The following is an 11,267-nucleotide window of genomic DNA, read 5'->3' on the forward strand; positions in this document are numbered from 1 at the left end:
TGAATTTCTGTGTCTGGCTTATTTCACTTAGCATGATATTTTCCAATTTCACCCATTTTACTAGCAAATGAGAGAATATGATTCTTTTTCATGGTTGAGTAAAACTCCATTGTGTATATATGCCACATTTCCTTTATTCATTTGTCTGTTGATGGGTATTTGAATTGGTTCCATAACTTGGCTATTGTTCATTGCACCAAACATTGGTATGTATATATCACTATAGTATGCTGATCTAAGCTCTTTTGAATTAATACCAAAGAGTGGGGTAGCTGGGTCATATAATGGTTCAATTCATGGTCTTTTGAGAAACCTCAAAACTGATTTCCAATGTGGTTGTAATAATTTGCAGTCCCACCAACAATTCATGAGTGTTCATTCCTCCCCCACCCCCATTTTCACCAACATTTATAATTGTATGTATTCTTTTTTTTTTTCAGAGATTTTAATATATTTATTTGGAAACCAAGTTTTGTGAAACAGCACACTAAATAGGCATATATCTTCTTTTCAACCAAAGACTTGGAGTCAAGGTTCTTCAGTTCAGCACAGAGGCAATGATACATGCATTGAGTCGCAGACCTCAGAAGAACTTTCATTTAGGCATTTCCAATATGAGCCTGGAGAGTCATCCTCAGATGAGCAAATGGGATCCTCTGGTTCTTAATCATCAATATATTCAAATGGCTCTGGGGGTTCTGGCTCTTGCTCCCCTTCCTCAATTTTTGGGCCATGTGCTGCCACAGGTTCCCCTGCTCTTCAATGTCCTCACTGGTGTCCTTCAGAATGACGAAGCCTCCAATGGAGAGAGGTTTGAAAGGCTGGTCTCTGCAGGTCTCTGCCTGGTTAGGACTTTCAGCTGGGCAGGCATCACTCGAGCTGGGTTATCCAATAACTGGAAGTTTGGCTCAGCTTCCTTTTTCTTCTCTTTTTCTTCTTCTTTCTCTGCCTCATCCACTTCCATTTTCTCCTCCTCCTTTTTTTTCCTTTTCTTTTTCCTTCTTTTTAGCTTTGGCAGTGATAGATAATACAGCAGTGGAAACCTTTTTCTTTTTCTTTTTCTTTTGGTGCTTCCAGAGGGACAGGGTATGCAAATGTGAATGGTTTACAGTTGGATTTATATTGATTGAACTTTTGGCATCTTTAAGTCCTCGTTAAGGCCAATGACACAGGTAAGGGTGTAAGCCAATGACAGAAAGTGTGACAGAGGAAACCAGAACCAGAACTGGGTAAAGACAAGGACACCAACCACAGAAGGCATACGAGTGTGCCCAGTTCTGGATTGTAGAGAGATTGTGACATTATGACCACCTGCATCCAGTATGCCCTGGGCCTGAATAGCGTCAAACTTGGCCATGACATCATCATACTTATCATAGATGATGTTGGAATGATTTAAGTCTGCTGGATCATGATGAGAGCAGAAGCTATGAGAGCCCCTTGTCTTATGTAGTTTACAAGATCATTTGTCATTTGTTCTAGCAAATTAATTGCTTCCTTGTTTCCTGTACCAGCACAGGGGATCCCCAGGGCCATTGCAGCTCTCTGACAATAAAGAAACAACAGTCGGACACTGTTCAGGGGACCTGAATAGAATGAACCCAAGTGCTTCCATTGCTGCCCTCCTGACATTATCATCAACATCGCTTACAGTTACATGCAATAGGCGTCGAATAGCTTTGTTGTTACCAGAGCCACAATAAGGCAGGGCGACGGTGTGCATTCCAGACCTTCGAAGAATTGGGTCCTCCTTATCACAACACAGAGATTCAGTGAGCACATTGGCCTCTTCCATCCTTTCATACATCACTGAAGCAATGCCAACTGCAAGACCATATAGAATCTTCTCATGCTGAGTTTCTTGTGCATATCCAACCATGTCCTCAATAGCCTGGGCATTTTTAGAGCCCAACATAACTAAACCTAGTACCAGGCCAGCTACTTCTCCTGTCACAGCATCATCCTGATAAAGGTTTGGTTTTAGCAAATCATACACATCCTGGTGTGCAGTTCCCATGGCAGCCAAACCAAGACCCAGACTGCCTCCATGTCTAATGATAACATTGCTAGCATTCTTTAGCTGATTAAGCAAATAACCAATTATGTCACCACCATGATTGGCATGAATGAGATCCAATGCATAGAGACCTCCACCTTCCTGATAGGCTGATCCTGGAGAAGTGTCCTTGGGAAGGTACATTGCCATTAATTGTAATGCTTCCTTCTCATGACCCTTATGAATCACACCCAAACTGGCTGTGGCAGTGAATTTTGCCCAATTAGTGGCTCTGGCCAACCATTCCAAATTATCTCTCAAAAACTGGTCACTGGTCATCCCACAGTGTATAAAAGAGTTTGCGCTAACAGTTGCCACATGACATACAGAATTCCGTACTGCATCCTTTGTGTTTTTTAGAATCATGAGGTCTGTGTTGTTATTTCATGTTAGGGACTACAGATGTAATTCAATAGCCACTTAACCACTTAAAATTTTAATCATTTTCAAAGTCTTGTCCTTGGGCTCTGGACTGGCATCTGGTGTTCTTCCTGAAAGTGTACTACCTATCTTTTCCTCTGTTTCCATCCAGTCACTGTCTATCTCTGATCCTGCAACAGTACCTGTATTGGTGGATCCAGGCACAGAAGCAATAGGTTGCCAACAGTTTGAAGATTCTGGATTACAGATGACAAAAACTGCTGGCTAGCACTTTCATACAAATCAAAACAAATCTGATAAGCCATCAGGAGGTTGTCTTTCTTTACCAGTTTTTCTAAGATATCACTCACGGCCTGAGGGTCATCTAAGAAAATTAAGCACTGACAAACATTGATGAAATCAGGTTTCTCCAATTTCATGTAGATTTTAACTAGAACTCTTAGTACTTTATTCCGAAACTGTTTATTTTGCATTAAAGACAAGCAGAGCTTGAAGCTATAGCTAGCATTCCTGGGACATCATTCGACTCCGGTATGGTCTTCTCAAAGACATCTAGTCTCCGTGTCTCCAGAGCGATGCCGACAGCCTGCTTATACTTGTGATCTTCTAGACATTGCTGGAACATTTTATTCACAATGCTGGTCAATTGTTTTTATTTTTTTATCCTTCAGACGAATTTCTGCATTTTCCACACTTTGTTTGGTATAGTGATCAATACATTTTGCTATACTAGTCTCCACATATTCAGAGTTACTGCTGACATTGAAGAGTTCACCTGCTCCAAGAGCATAATTCAGAGACTCCTCAAAAGCCCCCAGGTGATAAGACTCTTTAGATGCCACTAAGGCTGCAAACTGCCAGCTCTGGAAACCTTCATCTTCACACAAACCTTCTATTCTGTCCACAGACTCAGAAATTTCTGCCCAGAAGTCATTGACAACTGCATTTAACTTGTGCAGTGCAAATTCCTTCAGCTGTGGTTCTTCTTCATACAGAAGAGAAATAATTCCAGCAGCTGAGGTGATGATCGTGGTTGTGACCCTTACTCGCCCATCCACTCGTTCAGTGACCCTGCAGAGCAGTTTATCTGTCAACTCAGGACCCGCTCACTCTGCCACGCCTCTTGCCTCCCTGGGTGTGCTCCGTTGTATGTATTCTTGATGAATGCCATTCTAACTGGAACACTTGCAGACAGTTAATCCAGAAATCATTAAGAACAATAGTTGAAGGTGTTCCTCCTCAGGGCTGTATCACTATCTGATAAAGAACTTTTCCCCATCATGGAAGAGGGGTTTCTTTTGATGCCCATCTTGGATGATCTCATTATTTCTATAGTCTAGTGGCTGCTGTGGATTTCTTATTTTTTCTTTTCAAAATGGGAGTTTTCAGTTTAAGAATTCTGTCACTATTTGGACATGGAATATTGGGTCATTAATGTACAGGTGACTTTTAAGTTCACAGTGGTCGATGATACAGTTGTATCTTCCCTGATGGAGAGGGCCATGGTCATTTAGAGGAATGATATTTGAGATTAATAGAGGACATGGAAGGGATTCAATATTTTCTTCTTTTTGAGGGGGCAGTGATCATGTTCTACACTTTGGGAGAAATGTGTGCGAGGACATTAGATGGCTAGAGGTCCAGGTCTTGGTAGAGATTATAATCCACTCTCCAAAATTCTATGTATCCCTTAGTGGAATACACATTTTTTTTTTTTCTAAGAAGCCTCTATCCAGTCCAGAACTGTGTTTTATGTTAGACCTTTGTATCAAAGTACCTCTGATTAATTGGCTATAAGCAAAAGTGGTATATAAATTAGTTCTGGTCCAAGGCGATGAACAACTCTGTGTGTGCCTTCTCTTTTTCTTCTCTTATCTATAAATTAAAAGCTACATAGTAAAGACGGCAGAGAGTAAATATATATAATAAATATATATATAGGTTTATATATATATATATATATAGGCTAATATATATATATACACACACACACACACACACACACACACATATATATATATATATATATATATATATATATACAGGTTAGTAAGATGAAAATCACAAATTCTATAATCCATAAGAAAGATTTCATAATCTAGAGAGAGAGCAATAGAATGAAAACCATAAGTGTGAAATACGATAGAAATTTGTACAACATTCTGTAGTATCAAAAGAGGATACTGAGCTCTACCAGAAGTCCTTGAGACTGTTGTGATGGATGTGTCTCTATGAAAAACCAATTAACTTGTTCTTTTATTTCTCTTCCACACCTGTTGAATAATTTTTTCAAGAATATCTTTTGGTCAGTTTTTTTCAGGTAATCTTGAAATACCAGCTCAAAGACTAGGAGAGACAGATTATAACAAGCATTTCAAAACCGAGGCATGAAGGTTGAGGCAGCCAACTATGACAGTGAGGGCCACAGAACCAACTGTCTTGGGTAAATATAAGCACTTAGTGGAGAACATCTAGAGAGCAGGCAAAGGCAAGACCTTATATTTTCTATGATTTATAAAAAGTAGGAAGAATAAAGTCTCGATTCATAAAAGAACCTGCACTCTACTAAAAAAGGAAACAGGAAGATTACACTATGAATCATCTTCAATCTGACAGGAGTTTTGGTAAGAAAAGAATACAGTATTTGAAGCCTAACAGGCCTGGGTTTGCATTCCCAATCTGCCACTTACTAGTTTTATGGGTCTTGCAAAATAACTTAATTCTTTTCTTTCGGTTGTTTCTTTGAATGTAACCTGAGGGTAATAAGACCTACCTCACAATAGTAAGACAGAGGTCAAGTTTATAGTGCTAAGCATAGTATATGTCAGCAAGATAAAATGTTGTTGCACAGATGATTTCTGATCTAGGACATTAAAAGTATCGAAGTTATTTATTAGACATAACAGAGGACAACCTAATCACTCGGTTTTATTTATTCCTAAAGCTTATTCAAGTGAAACACTGTCTTTATATTCATTCAATGCTTTTAGATATTTAAGTATGAATATAATCTAGGGGCTACATGTTTACCAAATGAAGATATTCCAATTATATCAGTAATTTGACAGTAATCTGACAGGTGTGCTTTAGCAGATTTTATAAATGGAGATCTTTAATTCTTGAGATCCACTTTTCCTTGTGAGAAGGCACTCTGCCAAACAATGGATAATTCCATTAAAATTCTACCACTTTAAAAAGAAGACTAGAAAAATGCATATGAAACATAGGTGTTCACGCACTGATATCAAACCTGTCCTGTTTGTTTCATCTCATGCCTATGTTTCATGGACTATTGATAGATCAAGAGTGTATGCTGCTTTGTGGAAGAAGGATTAAGAAATAATTGACAGAAAGTTCTGTGATTTTTCTCAGGAAACTTCTTTAAGAAGTTTCCAAATTTGGAAAGTCCCACTCTCATCAGAAGCCTGCCATCTTGCTAGCAACACCAAGGTGTTTCTGTCCTTCCCCTTTCCTTCCCACTGTGAAACTCCGAAGAAAGTCACAGAAAGGTCTTTTCATGCTGCCAGCCTCAGAGAACAAATTCTGTCTTTAGTTATCTTTTCGTAATGACTCTTGTCAAGTTTCTGGACCTCTGAGAACTGCTTTACAAACTCTTATGTGCCTGGAACTGGGGTTCCTCTGCCTGACATTTTGTTTCAACTGGGTTTTTTTGCAGGGCTCTGCAGAAACAGGTTCAGTTCCTTAGGGACTTTTCAGGTGCCATCACCTGCATTCTCTTTAGTTGAATAACTGATCCTTCCAAAGTTCAATGTGCACCCATTTCCCTAACCAGTATAATTTTGTCAACAAAAATTTCGAATTATGTTAGGCAGACTGAAGAAAATTTACATGAATGAGATTATTTGATAAATACCAAGGAAGCTGAGAAAGAAAAAAAAAAATTACAAAGAGATTTACTATTCTAACTTCTCAAAAAAGTAAGTGACTTTATTTATTTATTTATTTTACTTTTCAGCATACCAGGGATTGAACTCAGGGGCACCTGACCACTGAGCCACATCCTCGGTCCTATTTTGTATTTTATTTAGAGACAAGGTATCACTGAGTTGCTTAGCACCTTGCTTTTGCTGAGGCTGGCTTTGAACTCACGATCCTCCTGCCTCAGCCTCCTGAGTCACTGGGATTACAGGTATGCATTGCTGCACTCAAAATGACTGTATTTATTTTTGAGACCACCCTCTTTCAATTTCATTTATCAGAGGTTAATAAATACCTGTTTTTTTTTTTTTTTTTTTTAATTGTATGACTTGGTACAATAGTCAGGGGACCGAGTTATTATATAAACCAGCTCTAACAGTTCTCTCCCCTTTGGGTGTCAGGGATAATATGTGTTTTTCTACATTTAGATCTTCCTTTCCCTGAGAAAGGAAGTTAATTAATACTTAAAAGTTATATTTTTTTACCATAAAATAGTGACTTGGGAAAAAAATTTAACTATGAGTTTGCATAATGACATTTGCTCCAGTTACTGTATAAGAAGAAAAGCTAGATACTTAGAGATTGCATATTAATTCAAAATTTTAAAAAATTTTGGCTTATGAGTATAGAAACTTATAAATTATATTCAAACACTCCCTGTTAATTTTCTGATAATCTAATCTGTGAATCAATTGGGATGATTTAATTTAGTTTATAAGCCAACACATAAAATTGGGTTAGCAGAATATTTTAGTGCATGACTTGAATTCTTCATGAATAAAAGGTGACAATTGATATAGTTAAATTAAAACTCTATAGACTATGTACTAAAATACAAGTTCACAAATATGACTTGTCTATTTGTTTTTCAAGGGAAATATGTTTTTTTAAAACAGTAATTCAATATAACACATGTAATATTTTATTTGGTTTGCTGATAAAGTTCACTATCTTCTTATTTTAGTTAAAAGTCTTAGAAAAGGCATCTATTTATGTATATGTGCATACATCTGCAGTGTACATATATGTGTTTGAGTGCATAGTTGGGTATGTGTGTGTGTATGTGCAGGAGTGTGCTCAGGCTGCCGTGACAAAATACCAAGGTGGCATAAGCAACAGAAATTTATGCTCATCCAGTTCTGAAGACTGGAGATACAAGGTCAAGATTCCAGCAGGATTTAGTTTGTAGTGACAACCAGCTTCTCACTGCGTCCTCACATGACACACAGAGATGGTGATAACTCTTTTTGTAAGGGCATTAATCTCTGCGTGAGGACTCCACCCTCATGACCTCATCCAATGCTTTCTGTCTTCTAAAAGGCATATTTGAAAATACCATCACGATGGGAGTTAGAAAGCTTCAACATATAAATTGGGGTTGTACAATTCTGTGTATAGCAATCCTAAAAAAGGAACTGAAAGAGCACTCTCTTCTTATGAGGACACTAATCCTGCAGGATTAGGGCCCCACCTTTATGACCTAATTTATAGTTAATTATTTCCTTAATCCAAATACAGGCACAGTAGGGGTCAGGGTTTCTACATATAATTTAAGTACATAGCAATCTAGATATGTGCACGTTACATTCATGTCTATGCTCTCCTATAAATTGTTACATGAATTATACTCAAATAGAATAAAATTAGATATTTTTTGACATAATCAGGGATTAAATGGCAGAAATATAACATAACAGTGTGTTGGGTTTTATTTACTCAGTTTTACATAATCCTTATTCTAAAAATCAATCTTGCCTTTAGACAAGATCGATATTCTCATACCTTGCCTCCTTTGACCAATTCCTGCTTGAGCCTCAAATTCAGTAATAAAATATTTAGGCATTAAAAGATGTCTAAATTATTTTTGTTAACACAAAGATTTACCTAAAGCAAATGGCGATGGGAACATAGTGTTTTGTTGGCATTCTATAAATTTTAAAAAACTAAAAATTATTTTGAGAGCTCTTTTCACTTACCCATTTAGAATAAAGAAATGTGATAAGTCTGGAGAGGAATCTTCCTGAGTTAATTATACATAGCTAAAATATCATATAAATATGATTCAACAATTATTTACTTCTTATATTAAAGGAAACATAATTATGTTCAAATATAAAATCTTGCTTGATAATTGTTTCCAAATTGATCTTTTTACTGGGTTCTACTATGCTTTTCAATCAGGACAATTATAGTATAATTTATGAGATAAATCAAAAGACCAGGGATATTTGCAATCTTCTTGCTGTTCGCAATATACTCTTACTCCCAGGAGCCATTAACTACATCTTTATTAATTAATTCTGTGTTACGCCATTAGAAAGGATCACACTCCCTTCCGTTGTGATAACACAGTTAACATGATAGATTATCCAGAGCCGTTCATCTTACCACCAGAGTAGAGATACATTAGACAGGATCTTAAATCCATTTGTAGGGAAATACTCAAACTTAAATTAGCTGGTATACATTCAAAAATAATTGAAAACAGGTATCCATACTTGTACACAAATATTCATAACAACAAAAAAAATTCACAACAGCTGAAAGATTTTAGAAACAATAGAGATGCCCAGCAGAGGAGTCTGAATAAATGCAATGTGTTATACCCATGCAATGCAATGTTATTTGACCTTAAAAAGAACTTAAAATCAGCATACTATTGTGATGCTGCCACATTAATGTTTATATCAGCTCAATCAAAATAGCTAAACTATGTAACCCACCTAGATGCCCAACAACAGATCAATGGTAAAGAAAATATATACACAATGGTATATATACATGATGGAATATTACTGAGCCATAAAGAGGAATGAAATTATGGCATTTACCCATAAATGGATGGAACTAGAGACTATCATACTTAAGTGTAATAAACCAATCCCCACAACACAAAGGCCAAATTTTCTCTCTGATATGTGGATGCTAACTCACAATAAGGGTGGGGGGCAGGGAAAATTAGGAGTACTTTGGATTAGACAAAGGGGAATGAAAGGAAGGGAGGGGGATTGGGAGTAGGAACAGTAGGAGAATGAATCAGACGTAATTTTTCCTGTGTTCATATACGAATATGTGACCAGTGTAATTCCACATCATTTAAAATCAAAAGAATGGGAAATTGTATTTAATATTTGCATGATATGTCAAAATATATTCTACTGTCATGTATAAAAAGAACAAATAAACAAATTAATTCTCAGTTTTGATCTAACACATTCTAAAGAAGGATTTTTAAAGAAGCAACTAATACTACAGGGTTCCTCAAACAGTAAAACAATGTTACCATTCATGCTGGTTTAGAATGTGAAATGCCACATTACGCATGAGGACCATACATTTCCATTGAGAATATACTAACTAAAGAGTCACAAAAATAGAGAATTTCACGTGTATTCATTTGAATATTAAACTATTGCCAGTATCATTCTGATGATTTTATAATTTGGTTTATTGTGTTTTTAATTTAGAAATACATCTTAGAATTGTGTATATGCTTAAAATTTAAATATTAAATTTATCATTAAAAGTGAAATATAAATTAATATAAAATAAAAACAACCATCAAACTCTTGATTTTCTTACTTCTTGGAGTTTACCTGAATAAAAGTCAGTCCTCAAAATGTATTCTTCAATCATGATTTGTGAAAATCCTATATAGAAGTTTAAATTTATACTCAACATAATAAAAAAGTGATGTGACACTGGTACATGCCAGTGTGAAGGAACCTCAAAAAATATTGTGCAAAGTACAAGAAACTAGACACAAAGGACCAAAAATTCGTTATTCCATTTATCTAAAAGAAATCAAATATCTAGAATAGGTCATTAGAGTCAGAAAGTTAATTGATAAGGTTGCCAGAGACTGGGGACAAGGGGAGGAATGACTGTTAAATGGGTGCAAAGTGTCTTTTGAGGGCGATGAAAAGATTTCAAAATGAGATAAGAGAAAATCATTGCATAATAAAGCAAATGTATTAAATACCTTTCAATTGTGAGCTTTAAAATGGTTAATTCTATGTGTATTTCAGCTCCAAATTCTACCCTGCAAAGCACACGCACGTGCACACACATATGTACACACAACACCAGGAACTAAAATTAACCAGACTTTCAGATTCCCTTGAACTTTTCTAGGCATAAATTGTTGGAATCAGTTCAGCCAACTACCTATGCAACACCTCTAGTCTTAGATATCTGACAGACACAGTAACATGGCCAAGGCGTGATTCTACTCACCTCCTCATCTTTCTCCACATTCTTATTTTGCCATTGGAGTAAAGAGCTATTGTTATCAATCCAGGTTAAAAATCATGAAATCATCCTCATTGTTTAAAATTATGGTTATATACTTTTTTTGTATTTTTTGAATTTTTACTGGCTATTTTTAGTTATAAATGACAGTAGAGTCTATTTTCACATATTTCTATAAACACAGAGTATATCTTATTCTAATTAGAATCCCAGTCTTGGGATCCTAATGTTGAGATTCACTGTAATGTATTCATTATGTACATTAGAAAGTTATGTCAGAGTCATTGCACTGTCTTTTCTATTATATTTTAAATATTTAAAGGAGAATAAATAAAAATGAAAATGAATGTGATCATTTATCCCAACAAAGTATTTGAAAACAAATTTCAATTGTTTTATAGAGTTGCATTAAATTAGTATTTATTTTTTATTTGTTCTAATTAGTTATACATGATGGTAGAAAGTATTTTGACATATTATACATATATGAAGTATAAATTCTCGATCTTCTGGTTGTACATGATGTAGAATTACATTGGTCATGTAATCATATGTACATATAGTATAGTAACATCCAATTTGTTCTGCTATCTTTTCTAATCCCGTTCCTCTCTCTTCCCTTCATTCCTCTTTGTCTAAT

General features: G+C 35.8%; 1 pseudogene across 1 annotated transcript; it reads right to left on the minus strand.

The window, feature by feature from the left end:
- Nucleotides 1–445: 445 nt before the first annotated feature.
- On the minus strand, nt 446–10,620 carry LOC306639885 (26S proteasome non-ATPase regulatory subunit 1-like; annotated as a pseudogene). Its single transcript has 2 exons — nt 10,613–10,620; nt 446–3,508 (listed from the first exon to the last, which is right to left on the minus strand). The product of its transcript is annotated as a 26S proteasome non-ATPase regulatory subunit 1-like (transcript).
- Nucleotides 10,621–11,267: the final 647 nt, after the last annotated feature.

Source organism: Sciurus vulgaris (genome assembly GCF_902686455.1).
Source record: "Sciurus vulgaris genome assembly, chromosome: 11".
NCBI classification, from domain to species: Eukaryota; Metazoa; Chordata; class Mammalia; order Rodentia; family Sciuridae; genus Sciurus; species Sciurus vulgaris.